We start from the raw sequence: 23,102 nt of genomic DNA on the forward strand, positions 1-23,102 counted from the left end.
AACCACAGATATGTAACATTTGCATGTTTCATACATCATGTCAAGGTTTGTGAAGTGACATTGTTTTGATTGCCTGCATGCAAGCTGACTTTGTTGTCACCAGGTAGAGGGGATGTTAGATGGTGTGACACCTCAGCAAGACTACTGCCAAGCTGCAGACCACTGCTTGAGACCAACAAACAACGTAGCCAGTTGTTTTTTAGTGAGACAAAGGTGCCATTTCCAGCCAGGATTATGAACCAAAGCATGATCGTTTATTCTGAACCCTAACCAAGTGTTTTTTGTGCCTGTAAGTAAATGTTGACCACAGCGTTGTTGAATTGTAAAGTTTCAACATAAACCTACGGGAGCACCCCCGATCCCATTTGCATGTCTATTTTTAAACGCTGGTAGAATTGCAACCAAATAAGATAGAGCAATAATTCTTTTCGCATATAAAACTGGAGGAGTTACACTAACATATCATGCATTCATTGTGTCCCAGAGCGCTGTTTGCTTGCATGTATCGGTTTGTAGAGATCCAGTAAAAAACGCACACAACAAAAACATTAGAATCCAGACCGCGGGTATTCACAGCACTTCCTGTGTTGGCATAAGCGACATCAGGTTGTGAGCATGAACTGACTTTCTTGCACGTATTTAGAAAAATATGTGTTAAAAAAAAAAAAAAAAAAGATTTTCATTTTATTGTAGTTTATTGCACTGTTTCGGCAATTCATTTCATTAGTATGGACATAAGGCCATACATATTATTAAAATCTGGGATATAAGGGTTGTATTGATTAAACTACTCCAAAAATGGCACTACAGCATGTAGAAATGTAAAGATATGCTCTGGAGGACTTGTTCTATGGTAGGTCATAAAGGGTTAATAACAGCTCCAGTACAGATGTGTTTGCAGAAATGTACAATGCCAATATTTACTGTGGTGATTCTTGCTCCTATAGATCTATTGTTAATGATGACTCTGCATGCCCAGATCTCAGCAATGGCTTTAGTGAGTGAAGTGTAATCATGCCTGGTAGATTATGAACAGAGCTACTGATGGTGCTCAAGTTCTATTGAGCAGTAGTTTCAAAAAACTCACTCCACTAAAATGGTTGCTTGGGTCTACACCTTTGAATCTGCCCACTCCACTGAGTGCGAGTTTACTAATTCATCCTGCACTGTGACACGAAACAGCAGTGTCCCGGTTTAAATAATAAACAAGCAACGAATGCTGATGGGACTCAGTTAGCCAGTCAGCACCACGGGCAGGACTAACACCGTTGTCAGGCTGTTGTCAAGCGTTGTCAAGCACTGTTGTGCCGTGCACTGGAACCAATGAGGAGCAATAACAACAACGGCCAGCAGACAAGATAGACCCAGGTGCTGAGGCTGTTCCAAATTCACATGTTCTCTCAATGTCACCTCACATCCTCCTTTGTTTTACTTTGCTCTGCTCCACTCTTAAAAGTCCAGCAAAACAGGTACGTTTGCATCAGTGTGGATTCAAAATGACTTCAGATTCAAGCAAACATGATGGGCTCCAGTGATCGGCTAGGAAAAATCGAATCCTCCTCCCCCACAGAGTGGATGCAATGTCAGACGGAAGATGGAAACAGAGTGTAATGAGTTGACAATTCTGCCTGATATCTCTAAAATGGAGCAATACATGCAATTCAGTATAGACTGACTTTCCCCCCTCAGCACAACTGATAATCAGAGGGTGATTTATGTGAAAATGACACAGCGTGTTACCCACTTAAACAGTGTGTGCAATCATGTCTCCACACCATAAAATGAAATGAAGGGGAAAGGCATTGATGGCAGCCTATGTTCTATTATTATTATGAATAAACAGTATCAAGCTGACATGAGTTGCCACACGTTACACTCTCTGCAAAGGCGTTCCTCTCTGTTGATGAAAATGGGATTTAACTGCACACATTGAAAGAGCTTCAGAATCCCACATATGTTTATTGGCATGTTGTTAACATGTGTAGGTGGCATGTTCCTCCAGTGTTCCGTGTACAATATGCTTATTAGATAAACTGAGAGTAGAAGGGATGTGTTGCATTGTCAGTTAATCAGCTATGGATGAAAATAAAAAGAAATTAAGAGATAGACTAAATGTGTTTTTGCTGTAGGAATCTCCAGCAACTGTCAGGCACAGACTGCTACTCATTAGCAGTCAGCAGCAGCGAGGTAGATGTGTTTATATTTGTGTGTGCACGTTCCTGCAGGAGTGTCTGTTCTCGGCTGTGCAGTGCAGCAAAGCCATTTAAGTGAATTCTTTGACCTCAGCTCTTGATCGAACAGAAAAACCTGTTTTCTCGCCTTCCCTCCTCATTATTCTCCTGCTGTTTCCTCTGTGCATTGTCCGGCTGTGCACTGGGACACTGGGACAAAGAGGTTAGAGTTCCCTGTGGCTTGACACTTCATTGCAGGTTGTGAGTAACTGCCGGAGCACACAACAGTTCATTTTTTTCTGTTTTTTTTTTTTTTGTCACCTTGTGCTTTTTATCCTGCTGACAGAAATGTCATTTCATGGCATGTGCGGAGTGGCATTCCAGTGATCACATAAGAGGAGAAAAACAAACTGATTGGATTGTTTTCAGTCGTTTCAAGGCGTTCATACTTTAAGTTGAGTTAAAGCGTGACAAATAGATGTATAGAAGCAAGGTCCTTGACTGTGAGAAGATTTTGAGCCATGATCCAAGAGGTCTGTGAAGTCATTGGTTGGAGTAGTTCTCAAGTACTTCTTAACACCACCTCAGGCTTAATACACGGCTTGCTTAACAGTAGCTCCATGAGCAAAGACTTGGCACCTAAATCAAGAGGTGTAAATCAAGTTCACTATGGCCTTTAGCATTGCACTTGACACGATCTGCCAAAACCTCTCAGCTTAGACTTGCGGGAAGAAAAAAAAAATCTCCATTTACCTATCAGGAAATGCTTGCAGCTGTGATCTGTCTGTGCGCTCACAGATCTGTAGTATGCACGATCTAAATGAGTCCACAGGCTTTTTGTCAGGTAACGCTGACAAGCAGAACATGGAAATCACATTACAGCTTGCATGCATCATTATCAATGGGCGCGGCTGGCTGTGGAGACAAGTATTAAAGCCTCTATGGCAGCAGCCTGAGAAACAAGCCTTTGAACTAAGAAATGTCCAGGAACACAGTAAACCCATAAGTAGGTGTATCTGTTTCAGCCCAAAAAAAAAAAACAGGAGACTGACGGAGTATATTTGGACTCAGACATAATGCTTTCAGGTGGAAGACATGTATGATTTATGTTGGGTAATCTGAAAGGCCAACAGAGTGTCTCTTTCTATTTCACTCTTAAAGTACCCCCCAAGTTTTTGAGAGTGACCCATTCACAAACTGTTAATCTTGTATCCAGTCATGGGGTTGGCACGTCTGTTGCTGTGGCTGGTTGTGTGCAGCAGCCTAGTTTGCTTCAGTCCACCCATTTACAGATGTATTTTGACGTCAGTGGGTGGTAGGGGAATGCTGACTGTGGCTGAGATGAGTTTCTTTATACCCGAGGGCTGAATGAGACAGTATGGTGCATGAAAATGTCCTTTAAGACCCCAATTTCAAAAGGAACAAGTGTTTATTTCACCTAATAACTTGTTTCTGTATTACCATCAGTGTAATAATATATCATTTGGTGGAGTATAATTGCTAAAAGTGGATGGCTGCTATGGCCCCTTAGCCCATACAGAAATGTTTCCCCTGTGCTTCCCAGCTGCTCGGAATTAGCGGTTGCCACATTATTGTAACCGTGCATACAATTCCTATTCTGTAAAACTGTCAGGCGAGAAAAAGCGCAGGCAGATGTGATAAGGAGCTTAATGGGCAATGCTCACTCACAAAGCCTGACTGGGCTGAGGGTTTGCTATTGAGAACCTTGTGCACAATATATGTAGGCACTGTTGGACAGGATTTCTCAGCGGAATATCAAGATCCCTGTCAAAATGGGTGGTGCTTAATTAGGCTATGTCATTATATGCATATGTTAGCAAAGAAAACACCAAGTTATCAATTTGTCCCTGACGTGCATGCAACATTTGAAGCACATTTATTCATTCATTCCTTTTCGAAAATCGCTTATCCTGTTGGGAGTCGCAGGGTGGCCTGAGGCTGTCCCAGCTGACAATGGGCAAAAGGCAGGGTACACCCTGGACAGGTTGCCAGACTATCACAGGGCTGTCCCATAGAGACAGACAACCATTCACACTCACATCCACACCTTCCAATTTAGAGTCACCAATTAACCTGCATGTCTTTGGACTGTGGGAGGAAGCCGGAGTACCCTAAGAAAACCCATGCTGACACAAAGAAAACATGCACAGAAGGGCTCCCCCACCCTGGGGTTCGAGGCTTCCAACCCGGGCAAGAGGAACCCTCTTGCTGTGAGGCGACAATGCTAACCAGTGTACCATTGTGCTGCCCCATTTAAAGTACAGTATGCTGAATTAAGCTGAGGGGTGGGGGGAAAAATCGATTTTTAGATGCATCGAAATTCTGTTTCGATGTGGAAAACTCATAATCGATCTTAGTTTTATTTTTATATTAATTTTTCAAATTACCGTAACTCCTCAACCATTCACGGTATCGACGTAATTCCAACGGATACTGAAAGCTGAGAAGCGGGGCTTTCCAGTGATATATGGTAGTGATACATACGGAGTGACAGCTGACGAGGAGACTGCAAGTTGGAGTGATTTAGCGGTGTTTTAGCGGAGTTTTGGTGAGTTTTAGTGGAGTTTGGGTGGCGTTTTTTTTGTAAATAATATTAAGTGTTGTAAATTATTGTATTTCTGTTTTTTTGAGAGCTTTTTCAGTTTTTTATGCCGTGATTTTGGTGTTTTTGGCCATGTTTTTGTCGTGTTTTCACCATAGTTCGTAGTTTTGCCATTGTTTGTCTTTCTTGCAATAGTTCATATTTTTATAGTTAATAGATAGTTATAGTCAGTTATAGTTTTGTAAATACTGGAGGAGAAATGTCGAGGAGGTCGAGGGACAGGAGAGTCCAGTTGAGATTTGTGGATGAGGAGGATGGACCGGAGGAGACTGGTGGGGTGTAGTCATCTCAACCACAGTAAGTAACAGGCCTACAGTTTGTATGCACTGGATATGTAATCCCAATTTTACTACAATAATGTTTTTCAATATCAAGTGTAAATTTTCTTATTGGCTCGTTTTAGAATCGAGAATCGTTTTATAATTGAAATCGTTGCCCTCAGAATCGGAATTGAATCGAATCATGAGGTGCCTAGATATTCCCACCCCTAATTAAGCTGCCAATGTTCTCAGATGGTCAGATAAGTTCGGAACCAACCCCAACACACTGGGGTGGGGCTGGGCACTGTGCACAACACTGGCAGAGGTTGAAAGCAGCTTGTAGCTGTGTGTTGTAGCAAGACAACGGAAATCACTGGAATCACCAAAGATTTCTACATATTTGGACAATTTACCAGTTATCTGAAGTCTGGTGGAAATGTTTTCTCAGGCCTGGTTTTTCTTCTGGTTGTGCTTATAAGTTGCTAGTGCCATAGCTTGGAGTTTTCAGACACTGGCATTATCAGCTCCTCCATCTTGTCTTCTTTGGGGTTCTGTGATGCCCACTAATTGATGAGCCAGGCAGGCAGCAACCACCTGAAATTCAACATGGTGAACTTCACACCCCAACAGCTGTGTTGGAATCTGCTTCCTCTCTGCTGCCTTCCCCTCATTAAAATGACTTGTCAACAAGTTACCACACGGCGGTGTGAATAACCCCTTAGGTTGCTCAACTGTGAGTGACAGTGGTAGTGATGTCCTGGACAGTTTACAAAGAGGAAAATGCAGGCCAGTGGTAAAGTTATCACCCCATCTGTTTCTTTGTATCCATCACAATTTAAAAACTGACTTCAAAATCTGAATCAAAATCTGCCAACAGAGACTTTATAGACTTTCAGCACAGGCCGGATGTTAATACATTAGCAAGAAAAAAATGTCTCCCTTTGTCCCTAGAAGAAATAGTCTGATACATAATGCTTTAGCATACATTCTGAGTAATTAGGCCAGTGTGCAACAAATGATTGCTGAACAACAACATGTTGTATGACCTAGTTTGTTTCAAGCATACTGAACCTTATGCTACCAATGTATTCTCACAAGTGAGGTCTAAGGCTAAATGCTAAGTAATTCTTAACAATATTTTATGCAGATTTTCATCTGTGTTCTCAAATAGATGAGTCTTCTAAACAGATTAACCTCCTAAGTTGTTCTGAAGTGAAGGAGACCAAGTTTGACAAGTGAAATTGAATGCATTTGACAGCAAATTTTTCCACTAAAAGTTCACAAGTATCTTACAGGGTAGGGGAGGAAGGAATTATGGCATCACCTTTGGGAGTAACTAGTAAGTGGCAAGTCCCTGAGAGTTGGTGCAATCCTGCAGATTTCTCAGCCAACCTTTTTGCTAATGGAGTTGCAGAACTGTCTCCTGCAAAGAGGGGAGAGAGGCTCAAATGAGGCAGTGGAATGACAGGCAATAGACTGGAAAATATGAGACGGGGAGAGGGGAATGGACTCAAGCTGATGTGTTTATTCGCCACTGCGGGCTCCCAGCAGAAATCTTTGTGGGCGAATGCATTGTAAGTCCCCAATGCATAAAGAAGTAGACACGACCTGTGTCCTACCATAAAAATCCTGAGAAATCAAACATGCCTTCAGATGTTGTGATTTTTGGTCTTGCTGGGTTTCAGAGGTTCATACAGGGATTCAGAGGAAGGCTTGCAGTTCGGTCACGATGCACTTAACTGGTTTTGTCCAACTTTTGGGGCGGTCATGTTGCCTCAAAAGGCATGAATTCTGAGCCATGTCCATGAGTAAAAATCCATCTTTTTGTGGTTAAGATCACGTATTCTTGTCATTGGGGCAACTTTCATTTTCAATTGAAGTGTTATTGTGAAGTAAATGGACTGCGTTTGACAAGTGAGTTTATTGTCAGAGTGCAAGAGCAATTGACTAAGGTAATAACTATGGGCAGGTGCAGAGAAAAGCATAAAAGGTAAGTTCTTTAACAGATGTCAACATAAAAGCTTGTCAGTTTGATTTTTCAGGTACCTGTGCAACAAACCAAATCGCAGACACCCGGCTTTTTCACACCACCAAAGCTGAAGTGTACCACATAATCACTATTGCCATTTATTACAGCTTGACGTCCTGGTGTTGTGTGATTCACACAACACAATCTATTCTTTATTCAGCAGTGAAACAATCACACAAGGTCATCTGGTAGCAAAATGCAACGTCATTATCTCTCCGCTGCGCTCTTCAGAGAAAGGGAGGATGCATAATGACGTTCTTTGCTGACACCACTCAAACTGTTTTTCTGTTAGAGAGAGGCATGAAATCTACCACTGAGGAAGCTCTATTAGGAGCTACAAGACAGAGATAATGTATAGCATAGCTTATTTGAAAGCTTGCCAATATGATTCATTATATTACAACCAACTGCTGACTCACATATTAATCAATGACACATCAAAACATGTAATATTCCTTGTTAACCTGGCTGTGCTAGCTGACAAAGCTGTAGGGATATAATTAAGGATGGGAATCGAGAACCGGTTCCTGTTAAGAACCGGTTCCAACTGGTCCAATTCATCGACATCATTAGCCTTTATGCTTAACGATTCACTTATTGATTCTTTTCATTACGTCGAATCTATGCTCGTCAGTCAGTAGCCCGTTCAACAACAAAGAAGACGTAATGGCAGAGAGACAGAAGCGGTCAAAACCATAGCTTCACTTCAGCTGTTGTTAGCCTCCCTGGAGCTGCTAGCCCACTGTGGAGCTTCGGCGCATCCCCGCTCCTGTTGTCGGATTTCATGGGAACACCAAGGATGGTAAGATGAGGGCAGTTGAGTTGATTTGCACGCTATTTGTTGTTATAATATGCTGGGCTAGCTGCGTTAGCTGCCTCACCTGAGTTAGCTGCACTAGCTGCGTGATGTTGACACACTCAGGCTGGGGATGATTTTTTTCAAATCTTTCTCATCATCTTTCTAAACTAGACCATGGCTTTAAGGTTCATAATAAAACGTTCTGAAAGCGGATGTATTGGGTTACAAACAACAGGAGGTGATATCATTAATTCACAGGAGGAATCGATAAGGGAATCGATAAAGAATCGGATCGATAAGCAGAATCGATAAGGGCATTGATATCGATAAAATCCTATCAATTCCCATCCCTAGATATAATGACTCATACCATATCACATCATTATTATTATTTTTTTATTAGCATTGCTTGATGGATTTAAACACACCTGAATTGAAAGCAAAGTGTTGTGACAGTTCAGCTTAGGACCCAAACGCAAACGCAACCAGGAAACTGTGAATGGTTAAAGACACTTTATTGTACAGTAGTTTGAAGGTGAGGGGCTGAAAGCTTGAGTGAAATGATGGCTGAGGTGGGCTGGGAATGGTGAAGCAGAGCAGGCAGAGGGGCTGAAGACCGAGCAGTCCAAATACAGAGGCAGAAGACGAGGCTGGACATAAATGGTTATAGTGGAAGCAGGCGTGGTGAATTGAGGTCCAAAAAGCAAAAAGAGACAAGGTGTCAAAAAACTTAGAAGTTGGCCTTGACATCTGTACCGCAGAGGAGACTGAACAATCTGAGTGTGGACGTCTGAGCCATGGTTTTATACAGCAACTGCTTGATTGTTGATGAGGTTCAGGCAGCAGCTGCTGGCACTCGGGGATTGGCAGGAGGAAGGAACCAGGAGGCCAAGCCCAACAGACACACAGAGACAGGCTGAATCCAAATGTCCGCACTTCACCAGACTTGCAGACTCGTGGACTTTACTGGCGCGTTCACTGGAAGTCCGGGAGTGCTTAGGGCTGTCCAAATCCACAAATCATTCAGTCTACAAGGGGCCTCAAGCGGACTTTGTGTGGACTTCCAGAGAGTCCGCTTGGGGTACAGACTTTAGCAGACTTCACTAGTTTAATTACCCACAATTCATTGCAATACAGATGTGTCGTTTTAATTTTTCCAAATTGCTGACAGAAAACACACACACACAAAACCCCATAAACTTATTATAAATTGTAATATTAAAACATTACTTGAGTAATGTAGGCCAGATATAAAATTCAACAACATATTGATACAGAAATATGTAGAAGTATAGGCTATGGAGATAATCAATATGCATTTTTGATATTGCGGCTTATAGCCTATAAAAGCTGTGCAATCTGATCACATAGGCGAGTGCTGCAGTGATCACCATATACATGATAGTCTCTCAAATGTTCCCACGGAAACGAGTGAAACAGACTCCAAGCCTGTCTATTAGCTCCTTTTATAATGCTGCAGACTCCCGCTCTTGCAGACACATTACGTACGCCTGAAGTCCGCGAGGGCTCAGTCTGCAAGTCCAGAGGGTGGAGATTTGGATTCAGCCACAGACTGAAAGCAAACATGAGACAGGGGACACAGGAAACATAAGTAAAAGGCAAAGCAACCCCTAAGAAAAAGAGGCTCATGTAAGCAAATAACGGTGGGTTGAAAACTCAAGCTTATAATATAAGTTTTAGGGAGAAAAATCAAGCTAATCATAGAAGTTTTAGGTTGAAGGAATCTATTTAAGTTAAGTTGGTAGGTTGAAAAGTCAAGTCATAATAAAGTTTAGCTTAAAAAGAGATAGTCCCTTTTTGTTAAAGAGCAAAATCCTCTATGTTAAATGAGAAACGGCACCAAATTTGCCTTTGCCAATTCCACCAAACTCCATTTAAGTAAAGAGTAATTTTAGCATGTATAGAGCCAGCATAATTTCACATCTCACTGGATGAATTAGGGTTTATTTAAACCAAACCAGAGCTGGCGGTTGTTGGAACACTGGAAAAATGAACCAAGGCACTTTTTGTGAGTTTTATTTTGTGTCTGTCAGCTCTGAATGAAGTGTGTTTTCATACTGATAAAATTACTGTTTATATAAATGGAGTCTGGTGGGTCTGGTGATAGTGGTTTCTGGGCTGTTTCTGTTTTTTTTTAAAAAAATGAGCTTACCCTTTAGAAAAAAAGAGCTGTCTCTATAGGGATACTCGCCATAAATTGTCAGATCAGTTTAATAAATGTTGTTCCCATGAGTCATTTAGGCACAAAAACATGGGGAAATTTGGTCCAGGTTGAAAAATACTAAATTTACCCTTTAATGTATTTTTAATGTTATAGCCTTTTCTCACCATTGAATGATACTGCATATGTGTGAAATGCAGCACAGAGATTGTGTGTATTGTTGTGTGTGGACTAAGTTTATTAAAGCACAGGAACAGTTCATGAACCCATTTATCCATCTACAAAATAGAAAGGACGATGGAGGAACTGGAACACAACAGAAAATGTGGCTTCAAATATCTCAGCACTAAGGCTGTACTCTAAAGAAGGGTTATTTCGCAGTCAAACTCTATAGTTGCCATTTTGAGAGAAGGATAGCTGGTGTTGATCTGGCTCCCGGTATGTCTGTTCTGCTGGACGATGATACATTATAGGGGCTATAGAGGGGCACTTGAAGAAATGACTTCAAAGAAGCAAGTGAGATAGCAGCTGCCCAATCAGATCTCACTTTAGTAGGATAATAGCATTCAGGTCCCCGGAGGCAGAAGCGAGGATGTGTCATAAATTATGAATTTCCATGAGAACAGATATGGATGGCGGTGTCATGCAATAATTGGCACAGCACTTAGCTCCGAGTGAAGCTGGCTGGTGGCTGAGTGATGTACGCTGTGGGCTCCTACCCCGAAAACACGTTGAAGTGATTTGTAAAGTCAGCGTGACACAAAGAGGCGCCCCCAATTATCATGTTGACCCAAGGCTCTATGATGTGGCAACCTCATTGCATGACCTGTGAGGCAGCATGGTGGGGAGCAGCAGTGGGTCCAAGGTTAGAGGAGCCTCGTGAGATGATGGAAGGTGCACTTGAAAATACTCTTATGTCAGAAATACACCTGTTATATTAAAATAACCTACAAACTGGTAGTGCAACACTAAAAATTGGCTCATGCCAATGTACATATCATATTTTAACCTGTTTCAGATGTTGGTTTGGTCACTGGCACATGGGATGAATTAAAATGAGAGAAAAAGCCTCTGTCAGCCAAGAAGATGAAATTCAGGCACAAGCATGGTGCATTTTACTGATGGCAAGATCAAAGGTTTCTGGCTGAAAAAGCCTTTAGTACTTTCAAAAATGTACTGTCTGTACTGAAACCTGACAAACAGTAATGTTGCTCAGCTTTTAACATTGTTTTGTTTTCATTATTTTTCAAATACACTTTTTCAAGGGACAGCTCAGCCTTGTGGTGTTTAGCTGTGCAGATACAGCTGGTTTATTCTGCTAAGGCAATATGTTTCCCTAGAAAAATTGTCTCAGTCGTACCAGTCATGAAAGTTCTACATCAAAACTTTCTCTTGAAAGAACTTGAAAAGCCCTCACAGACATACAATGCCATACTAGATAGCTGTCACACCATGAGAGATACCATTAAGACTAGGATTCAGTATTTGTATACCTTTAAGGTATCTACTATTATAACTCAGTACCAAGTACAATCAAAAGGTCTCCAGTCAAACAATATCTGCTTTAAGTCTTTTTTGCGCAGAGGGTCTGATCCTGGTCTGTTCCCACTTTCCACTGGATCAGCAAACTTTCTGTTGCTGCCATCTCCAGAGCCGCTATTCTCCCGTCAAACAGTCAGTTTAATGTTTGCCTGGTTAGCAAGAGCTAACAACTCAGCAGGGGCTAACATCCAACACCAAGCCATTAAATGTTCCCAACAAAGTCATTCTGCCACAGAAACGGCTCAGCACTGTCATTAAACTGTTAGTAGCCTTTTGGTAGCATTAGCCATGTGATGCTAATAGTTAGCCCTGACAGTGTGTGTGCAGGGAGACTTTGACAATTGTCCCTGGTGTATTTGACAGTGTTGGCAGTTTACCATATGATATGATACAATACGATACAATACGATATGGGACGAGACAAGACGAGATGAGACGAGACGATACAATATAGTTTATTGTCCCAGTAGGGAAATTTGTCCTGCACTCAGGAACTGCTCCCTTACAATAATAGTCCAGAAGAAATGAAAAGCATACACCATAAAAAAAAAAACATAAAAACACATACTACAACAGTATTGCACATCAGCCACTCATGTATTGCACATAACACCAGCACACACCAGAGCACCATAAGCAAAACACAACACAACCCCTAAGCATCAAGCTACATTATTTAAAATCTTAATGGAGGTTAGCACAAATGAATTTTTAAAACGGTTCAGTTTAAATTTGAGCATCCTGTATAATTAGCCCAAGGGTAAAACCTCGTACTCAGCGTAGAGAGTGCCGAGATACCAGCAAAAGGTTTAAAAGTACGGTTATACTACATGCCGCTCCATTCACATTATGGGTATCAAATGACGTACTCTCTTGTCATCACTTTAAGGGTACTGGTATTAGTACTGCTTTGAAAATGGTTTAAGCAATACCCAGCCCTACATACCGTCCACTGCAAATGTCTATCATTTAAAAAGAAAACATTTGGGAAAGATGTTTTTGCTTTCTCTCTGAGAACTGGATGATAAGATCGATAATAATCTTATGTATGCATTAAGTATGGAGCTGGAGGGCATTAAGCTTAGCTTAGCATAAAGGCTAGACACGGGGAACAGCTTGCCTGCTTCAGTCCACGCTAAAAAGAAAAAAAAAACATGAACCAGCACCTTCAAACCTCACTAATTAACTCATCTTATCTTATTTGTTAAACCTGCACACAAACAGAAATGTTACAGCATGTAACGCCCACAGCTTGCTGTTGTATATTTACAGTATGTGAGTGTTTGCATTATATATATAAAAAAAGCTCTTTTTGATTAAGTAACCCAATTTATAAAAGCTCTAAGGAGCCCTGCTGAATTAAAATCCCTCCTGTGTGACACTATGCCTTTTTCTTTTCAGAAAAAACTCAGCGAACGCAGATATTTATCACAATAATCACCAAAAAAATAAGTGTAGAAAGCAAACACAATGCTACCCTCAGAGCATGGATCTAACTCCAGACCTCAGTCAGGGTTTGGGCCGACCCAGTGTTCTGTCTTCTCTAAAATAAAAGGATTAGATGCCACACAAAAGTCTGACATCTGTGCAATTTCTCATATCACTGCTCTCTGCCTCTCCTCATTGTTTTCCTGCAGGTGAAAGAGTGAACGGAGGAGGTGGAGGACTTCTTCCTCGGCACACACAGAGACTTCACCTTGCAACCTTCATCTGTGGGAGGAGGGGAAAAGACTTGGGATTGTTTGTTGCCCGCAGGAGGAATTCAAGGTCAGTACACAGTACGCTTACACACAACACACGCACACGCAGAGTCAGGTTTGAGAACAAATACATAGATGGAGGGAGCATCTTCTTTTCTATTGGCTGTGTTTGTTTTAAGAGGAGTCAAGTGAGCTGATACGATTTTATGCATGAGCTGCCTTGCATTCATGAACAAATAATTGGGGAATAAATTAAAAATCGGTTCAGTATCGAACACAGAATAATAGATTTTTAGCTAAATCATGGTTCAGATGAAAGAAAAGAGTCAAGTGACAATTCCCAAATGTCATTTTGCTCCTTCTGTTCTCACTTCCTCCTTCTTTCCGTCTCATTTAGTTTAATCCACTCTTCCGTCCTGCATATTTTGTTTTCTTTCCTTGCATTGCCTCCTTCCTTCTTTAACCTTTTCTTTTTTAGAATTCAGATATCTAAAGAAAATTGTTAATCAACGCCTCCAAACAAATGTTAGTCTGTCCAAGGTTTTTTTCCTCTGTGAAGTCCACACACTGGGAAGAATTTGGATTTTAATTGCTTCCCCATAGATTGCCGTCTCACTGAGAAACTGGGTTAATTGCATAAGAGAGAGCCACTTGCGACCTTCATTGAATGCTGCCAACTACTGCGGCGTGCGCACTGCAGTGTTGCATTAACAGGTTATTTAGCCACGGCGATGAAAAAAACAAGGTGATCGCCAGGATGGCTGCCTGTTTTATATGAATGTTGACATCACTTTCGAAAAGCTTTTAAAGTGTCAGTCCTGCAAAGTTGTCGTGACAGGATCGTGTTTCCTGTGTAATTCCTCAGCCTACGTGTGTCAGCGTCAGGGCGTGAGGCATATGGAGTCGTTCAGTGTTGGGATCCCGCTAGGGGCTGATTAGACTTATCAAAGTTGCTTTAGGGTGAAGAGTAAATACAAAGTAAAACTAAAATGTCCAAGATGATTAGTCTGTCAATACTTCTTTTCTTGTTTCAGTCCTAAATGTTATTTCTTCCTGTCTTCAGGAGTAATTTTAAAGGACAGAGGGCCAGTCGTCCTTATGCATATATATTCAGGCAGTGGGAGGGGGGAGGAAGGTATCAGCTTTCACTGAGCCCCTTATATCTCTCCAGCCTTCCTTACTTCCTTCCTTTTTTTGTTCCTACCCTCTCCCCCTTCCTGCTTATTTCAGTTCTTTACCTCCCTCTTGCTTCTGTCTTTTCTTCCTTCCCTCTTCCTTCTTCCTGCCTTCCCCCTTCCTCATCTGCCTTCTCTACTCATATTTCCCTCCCTGCTTCCCCCTCCTCCCTTCTTTTCTTCCTTCCTTCCCTTTCTTTCTATTGTTTTTCACCTCCTTTGCACCCCTTCCCTCTCTCCCCTCCCTCCTTCCTTCCCTCCTTCCTTCCATTTTTGGTTCTGTGCATCCCCCTTACTCCTCTCCCTTCCCTTCTTATTTCATCTTCCCTTCCTCCTTGTTTCTGCCCTTTCTTCCTTCCCTCCACCCCCCCCTCTTCCTACCTTCCCTCCTTCCTCATCTTGCTTCTCTACTCATAACATATTTCCTTCCTTGCTTCCCCCCTTCCCCCTTTCCTTCATTCATCCCTTCCTTCCTTCCTTCCTTCCTTCCTTCCTTCCTTCCATTTTTGATTTGTCCCTCCCCTCTTCCTCCTCTCCATTCCCTCCTTATTCCATATTTTCTTCTTTCTTCCTTTTGTCTTTTGTTACATAACCCTCCGTCCTACACTCCTTCCCTCCACTTTCCATCTTTCCGTCTTCTGTTCCTTCAACCTTCTGTTCCTTCCTTCCCTCCTTCGTCTCTTCCTTCTCTCCTCAATCCATCTTTCCTTCTTCATTCCCCTCTTTCTCATGTCTTCTGTTCCTGCTTTCACTCCTTTCCTCCTTCCTTCCTTTTGTTCCCCCACTTCCTTGTGTATTTTGTTGTTTATGTCCTTCCGCCTTGCCTCTGCCTTCCCTTACTTTCCTTCTTCCTTCCCCCCTTCTTCCTACCTTCCCTCCTTCCTCGTCTTCCTTCTCTACTCATAACATATTTCCTTCCTTGCTCCCCCTTCCTTCCTTCCTTCCTTCCTTCCTTAATTTCATCTTTCCTTCCTGCTTGCTTCTGTCTTACCCTTTTCTTTTCCTTCCTCCTCTCCATTCCTTCCTTATTCCATCTTTTCTTCTCCCTTTCTATTTTTCTTCCTTCTGTTCTTTCTTCCTTCCTTCTGTCTTGCCTTCCACCTCTTCCTCCATCCTTATTCCATCTCTCCTTCTTCCTTCTTTCTGTCTTCTGTTCCTTCCCTTACTCCTTTTCTTCTTCCTCCTCTCCCATCTCTCCTAATTCCATCCTTCCTTCCTAATACCTTTCTTTCATATGTCTTCTGTTCCTGCCTTCCCTCCTTCCTTTTTTCCTTCTCTACTCATTACATATTTCCTTCCTTCCTTCCTTCCTTCCTTCTTTCTGTCGTCTGTCTTTTGTTTTTTCCCTCTTTTGACCCCCCTTCCTTTTCTCTTTCCTCCTCCCTTCATTCCTTCCTCTCTTCTGTCTTTTCTCTTCTGTCTTTTATTCCTTCCTCTTTTTCCTCATCACTCTGTCTGTCTGCCTCACCCATGATTTCCCTCCTTTCTGCTCTGCTTCCTGGTGAATATGAACACAGAGCCAATGATAGCTGGAGATGAGGTTAGGGCCGTGACATTCCCCTTAGGACCGATGCCAGGCACAGTGTCCTTGTAGAATATTCCGCCAAATTACGTCACTAGCTGAGGATAATAATACCTGTTTTATAGGTTGAGAATCCCAGGGCACTGCAAAGGACAAGCAGGGTCAAGTGAAAACACAGACAGACTGTAAATTGTGTTTCATTGGCAGGGTGGGCCGGTGTTTATTCAAATATATGAGAAAATGAGTTTATACTGGACTCACAGAGGATTTGATTTGGCCTCATCATGCTGGCTGATCTTCCTGAATATTCCAAATAATTTTCAGATATCTTTGTTACTCATTCACTGAATCATGCTCATGGGCGCAGAGGACACAAACAAAGAGCAGTATTGCTAAGGCTTGTGCTAATTAACCAAATAATAAAAGCAATGAGCTGTGTGATGTGTTGCCATATAAACTACTAAACTAGGTTTCACATTCGTTTCAGTTTGCATTAAACAAATCACATTTACCTACTAATGTATCTCCAGGACAGTGCAGAGGATTTCAAAGAAGGAAACATCTCTATACCTAAATTCCCTAATGTGTATTTACTTTAAGTTGCTTTGTTAGCCAAGTCCATTTAATCATGCATTTGAAATAAGAATACAAGTGGAATTCTTTACATATTTGTATTACTAGTCCATACCCATTGGTAGGTTTGTCACCTTCTACCTATGCCAATCCTCAATGCCTATGTGCAGTTTCACATAGATTGACCACGTCAGTGAGTAGAAAAACGTGGGACAGACAGAATGACACACTGACAGTTTCCGTGATTATGTACAGCATACCATACCATGACTTAGTCATACCAAAAATTTAAAAAACAACAACAACATTGGGCCACAGGGGGAGCCACAGCGATCGGTCGCATTTTAGCCATTTTTAAGCATTTTTCTGTTGTTATAGCGCCACCCAGTTGCCAATTAGAGTTAAATTTCTCCAGGCACCTTAAGACGTCCTGTTCTACATATCTACCAAGTTTAGTAAAAATCGATATGGTGTTTAGGCCTAGATAAGAAATTAGCTCTCTAGCGCTCCCATTTTGTTTGATGGGGTCAATAATGGAGGGGTCCCCTCAGATTATGTGTGGTCATATGCCTACAAAGTTGCGTGGTGATGGGTGAAACCCTTGAGATGTTATACACCTTTATGTGATGAGCCACGCCCTCCGCAATATTCATTGCCTTATAGAAGCTCAGTTTTAGTAAGTTTTCCAACTTTTGCCAAGAGGGAACTTTAGATATTGGTCCCTAGATTATGTTCACGGAGTTTCATGCAGATCGGTCAAACTTCCTAGGAAGAGATCGATTTTAAAGGGAAATTTTGGTTTATTTCAACCTGTCTCCTATTGTCTCCTAAATTTGTTTCAAGTGACTAGTGACATAAAAATAATGGTTAGCATGTTAGCTGTTAGCCTAGATACAGCTGGGGCGCATAGAAGCGTCAGACCTGTTAAAATGTAAGTGAACGGGCATACCTTCAATTGCAAAGTTAGTCCACTAAACAAGCTTTTTTTCCACAAAGACCGCCTCATATTGTTAGGATAAATGTCAGAGAACATATAGAAAATGACATGTAAACGTGTTGTCTTACCTTACCGATGTGCTGCCATGTTTGTTTATCATCTAGCTCTGCTTTCCAAAGCGCCATGTGGAGCAGAAACACACACAGAAAGAGTTTTCGTCATTATATAGTAAGATAATGGAGAAACGTGTTCTATAATATAGCAGGACTGTTTGAAAAAGACATATTGAATGACCTTCAGTGACTATAAATATATATATATATATATATATATATATATATATATATATATATATATATATACTTATATACTTATATGCATTGTATTTATCCAGGATGTAAATAAAACATTTATGGAGGAACACAAGTAGAGGCTCTATAAATATGCTTAAGTGCCTCCTGGGTCTGTGTGTATTACATGCAAGCATTACTCCATTCAGAAACACTATATCAACAAGTATTGTAACATTTATAAAGCGTTCATTTATTCTATTGTCACAGATTTGGGGGCCATTTCACAGGAACACAGCTGATTATTCATAAGAAATATGTTAACCACAGTCTTTATAACATCAAAAACAAAATAACTGCATCATTTGTAAGTAATCAGTGAATATCAGTAGTAGTAACAATCAGTGATGTAGTCCTCGAGGAAATGTCTAATTCTCCTGCTGCTTTGTATCTATCCAGAAACAGGCTCCTTGCCTGGAGGAGGACAATATTCAGTCTATCACATTAAACACAGACTAATTGATTTGCCAAATAAAGATCTTCTTTCAGTGCCCCCCCCCCCCCCCCCCCCCGCACACACACACTCCATCCTCCATAATATGAATTTTAATAATAGGCAATGGAATATTGATGTGGTCTCAATATGTCACTCCTCAACTTATTGAGTAAGTGAAGTCTAACTCTCTGAGGGCTGATTGTATTACACTGTAATGAGCTGGGGCTATTTGACTAAAGGGTTGTATGGACTATTTTTCATGTTCAATTTTCAATTTGATTTTCCTGTTTTTGAAGTCATGACTGTGTTGACATCTGTTACTTTTGAATAATGAGCCACCAGTTTAACAAGTACTAGTTTTGTTGATTCCAAGTCAAATGAAATAAAAACTCATCCAGCTATTTCAGGAAGCGTGATTGCTATTGAGAAGCTGACATGATGTTTGATGTTTGAATGGATTTTGGAGGGTTTAAGGGTGAGCTCGAGTTGTCAGATGGTGTATGATGGGTGCTTCTTTGAGCTGTGATGGCACGGCCTGACATTTGTTTTGGTACGTGCGTTATTTGCATGGCTGCTTATCATTCAGATTCACTTTGAAATGTGCCTGTATACAAGTGCTCCTTGGATTATAGCACAGAGGATGCTAACAGCATATCAAGTGTTTTGGCAATCTGATCACCACACAGAGTGTTTATATTGGTTAAATCTGCAAAACCATGGATTATAACCAGTAATGTTTTTAACATGAAATGCTATGATATTTTCAAATGATTTTTTTTCTACAATATCTGTGCATGGCAACTAAAACTTACAAGCTACTTTACGCTATCAGCTCTATATGCCCCATCACCCAAGCATCCACCTGTAGAGTCTATGTTCTCCTAGGGGGGTAGTTTTTATCATCACACCCCATTCCCAGCTATGCTAAGTTTCCTTTTGGAGAGTGACAAGGTCAAAGCATTACATTTACATAACAATACATTCCATATGAGCTGGCTTATTAAACTTTGGCTACGGTATGGTTAAGGTTAGGTATGGTTAAGGTTAGGTAACTCACATGCTTTGTTTCCACTGTTAAAAGTTGTGGATGGTACCAATGGAACCATTCCGTACGGTCCCCATTTTTGGTTCCCCATTTGTTGGGGTACCTAGCACACAGATCTGGTGCTAAAAGGTGGAGCTGTGAACACTGCAGTCTGTTGATTGGTCAATAGCGGATGATCACTCTTCTCAGGGCTGAGCTGTGGCTGGTTTTGATGAGTCGACGACGTGACTCCATCAACACACCTTAAATTTAATTTTAACAACTTTGACCATTACTTTAGTTTTTATATGACATACACTTTTAGTAATGAGTAGGGGTGTAACGATACATCGATCTACATCAATACATCGATTCATTGAGTAACGATCCGATTATATCGATGCATATCGTCATCTTAAAGATACACATTTATTTTGAAATTCACATAGCACGTCTGTGTCACCATTTCTGGGCAAGCGCGTCTCCGCTCAAACAACAAACAGAGCTCAGAAATAAAATGGTCAACTCATATTCTAGTTGTTTTTGTGAGCTGATGTAAATGATTGTGTTAGATGGGCATATGATATCGCGTCATATCGATTGCAGGCTCCTGAATCAAATTGAATCAAAATCATATTGTGACAGACTTTGTGATATCGGCAAACATCGTGTCGTCATCCAAACAAATTGATAAATAATATCGTATCGTGATGAAGTTGGTGATTTACACCCCCAGTAATGAGTGGATCTTCACACATTTATATATAGTAATATCAGCTGGGTTATGTGAGTTGCATATATTGTAATCCTTACATGTCGTGGAGTGTCGTTCCTGTGGGCTGAAAATGTTGGCGTACAACCCTGTTCTATGGACAATAAACAAGGAGCAGACTTCCATCTGTGTCACTGGTAATGAAATACAATGAGTGCTGGATGGAGCAGTGAGTTACAACAACCCCGCCCACATTTAAGAGTATTATTTGCAGTGGAAACGCTAGGGTCTAGGTACCATATTTGATGTGCTACATGTCCATCCAAACCCTAACTTTAATGCTAAGTAAATGGTATAGCCTCCTGCATTGCCACTGACTGTTAGCACTGGATGTAAATTGCGCGCTACAGAATCGTCCAATGGTAATGTAACTTCAAGACAGGCTGGTATTGGTTGTCATTTTTCATGTCCCCTCTCTTTCTTTGTCAACTGAGTAGCTCAGTGCCTGGAACATAAATCAGCTGGTGGGACATATGTAGTGTGGAATCCCACTTGGATGCACTGTTGAACACAGAATAAAACTGTATATTGTCAAGAAGCAAAAGGCCTACTTTCTGTGACAGGAAGAAAATAGAACTGTGGGGCACATGACCCACTGCAATGAAAGTGATGTGCCATCGTTTTTTTGAATAACGCAGAGATGCATTGTTTCCTCTGCAGATATCTTTCTAGAGTGGGCGTGCTTGGAAGCCTTTCCTGAGAGATCTATGAAAAGAATATGGGGAAATATGTGATGTGCTTTAAACATTACCCAAACAAATTGAGTTCAAAGAACTAAAGCAAACTTGACAGTCAAACAAAATCTGCTACATCCCACAGTCGTGCAGATTATATAAAAGCTGGCTGATGAAACTGTAGCAAAGAATCTTCTGTGCTGGAAAATATTTTTTTACCTCTTCTGACTGAGCTTTGATCAGAAAATGTCTGGATGGTGAGATCCCTGAATAGCTCAGCCTCCTCCAGCAGCTGTTTATGAACTTGTCCCAAAACTGTCACCCTCGTTGATGAACAGTAGCACAAGCCCCACGGATAAAGAGTGCAGGATCACATCAGCCCCTTACTCAATGATCTTTCAACGGTCTAAGTACTCCTGTGTATTAGCTGTGCGACCCCTGGAGCTGTCTGATTTATGAATCACGTTCACCTGCCTCTCATGTGTGGATGAAACTGTAAGTCAGCCCTGTGATCATGCATGTTGTTTCTCACGCTTGCGTCATTACGGTGGAGACAAGGAAAGCGTCGGGTGGTTAGACAGTGCCTGGGGTTCCGCAGTGTGCTGCTACCCAGAAATACTTTTATTTGTGTTTCAGTAGGCTGTGATTTAATGAAGTGTTACATGGGGGTTTTCTTTGATGGATACAGATACACTGGAGGGATGGAGGTAGGAAGAAAGAAATGAAGCAGATGTCTCAGGTGAACTGAAGCACATGGTGTCACTGATGGTGTACACGTGCTAACCTTTTTAACCAAGTGGATGCCTGGGAGCAAGAACTTGTGATAAACGAACCAGTGCCCTCAAATGCTTGAAATTGTTCTGGTTGGCTTGTGATATAATAATAATAGTAATAATAAATTTTATTTGTAAGGCACTTTATATTTAACGAAAAATCTCAAAGTGCTACAACAGCAAGAAAAGAAAAAAATAAATTAAAACAAGAGTTAAAAGCAGTTATCAAAGTAACACAAGCAAAAATTACAGATTAAAAGATTTTTTAAAAAGGTACGTTTTAAGGCCCTTTTTAAAACAATCAACTGACTGTGGAACCCTCAGGTGTTCTGGGAGGGTGTTCCACAGTCGAGGAGCAGAGGAGCAGAAGGCTCGATCTCCCAGTGTGCGGCTCTTAGTCCTTGGGGGGAGAAGTCTGTGGCTGTTGATATGTTATATCTGTGAATTCTCCAGTATCCACTTAGTCAATGACTTCTAATGGTTTTCATATTTGAATGAACACCTGCTCCAAAGTTAGGAACAACTGGCATGGCCATTTTCACGGGCCCCTTGAACTGAAATTTCTTGGGGCACCACTGGCTACTCCCCACAAGAAATACCAGACAGGTATAGGTACATGTAGCTATACCTGTAGAGGTAGCTGACTTGATAGCTGGCTGGCGTGAAACATTGATTTCCAAATTCAACAAGTGCAAATACTGTTGCCAGTAATTACAACCATGTAAGCCAGAGTAGATGAACATACATGACATTGTAGTTTTCATGGGCATTAGGTTTTGGAGTATTTAGGTTATATTTTTTCACCTTCAAAAGGCAGTGTGCAATGAAGCAGGACCTTACTGTATGGTCAGAGGACATATCCTTGTCATTATCACCATAATATACCAAGAAGGCTTGCCAGAGTCTTGACTTGGTGTACTATCACCCCAGAAAGTGGCACCGTGAAGTTAATCTGTCCTTTCCCAGTAAGTGATGCTCAAGGCTTAGCGACATGGGGACTTTTTACATGGCTAGTTGGTTAACAACTGTAGCATGTAAGCTAACAGCTGACCTGGGACATGCTAATGGAAGTCAGTCACTATCATTGTTATAATAGCTCTCTGAGTGAAAAGCTTGGTTACTAAAGGAAACATACATTCACACATTTAAAGACGTTGTTTTCGAGAAGCCTTTTTGTCCATAAATTTTCATTAATGCCTAGAAGCCATGCATCTTTTTTGGTGGAGCAGTTTATACCCTGGCAGAAGTAGATTAAATATAAGTGAATGGTGCAAGACAGGTAATAGCTATGAGTGCTTTCTCCAAACTGGACTCTCTGGCTCTCCATAGACCAGACCGTCACATATGGGTACTTTGCAAAACGTCAAGGTTGTGCACCTTTTGAGGGGATAGAGAACAGAAGATCCCATACATGTCAATGCAATTTGACAGGTGTTCTCAAACACACGTGTTTTATAGAGATGTCTAATAATATTTTTGCAACCTTGTCTGAACCTAAATATTTGCTGTACCACAATAAATTAAGGATTGATTGCTGTCATGTACCCTCAGTCTTACCCC

General features: G+C 41.2%; 1 protein-coding gene across 1 annotated transcript in view; it reads left to right on the forward strand.

Moving 5' to 3' along the window:
- The window catches only part of LOC117267646 (leucine-rich repeat and fibronectin type-III domain-containing protein 2), a 193,759-nt gene that overhangs the window by 63,853 nt on the left and 106,804 nt on the right, over nucleotides 1-23,102 (forward strand). The window contains exon 2 of the mRNA XM_033643663.2: nucleotides 13,244-13,373. The gene's annotated coding sequence lies outside the window, so the exon portion shown is untranslated. The remainder of the gene's footprint in view (nucleotides 1-13,243; nucleotides 13,374-23,102) is intronic.

Source organism: Epinephelus lanceolatus, chromosome 15 (genome assembly GCF_041903045.1).
Source record: "Epinephelus lanceolatus isolate andai-2023 chromosome 15, ASM4190304v1, whole genome shotgun sequence".
NCBI classification, from domain to species: Eukaryota; Metazoa; Chordata; class Actinopteri; order Perciformes; family Serranidae; genus Epinephelus; species Epinephelus lanceolatus.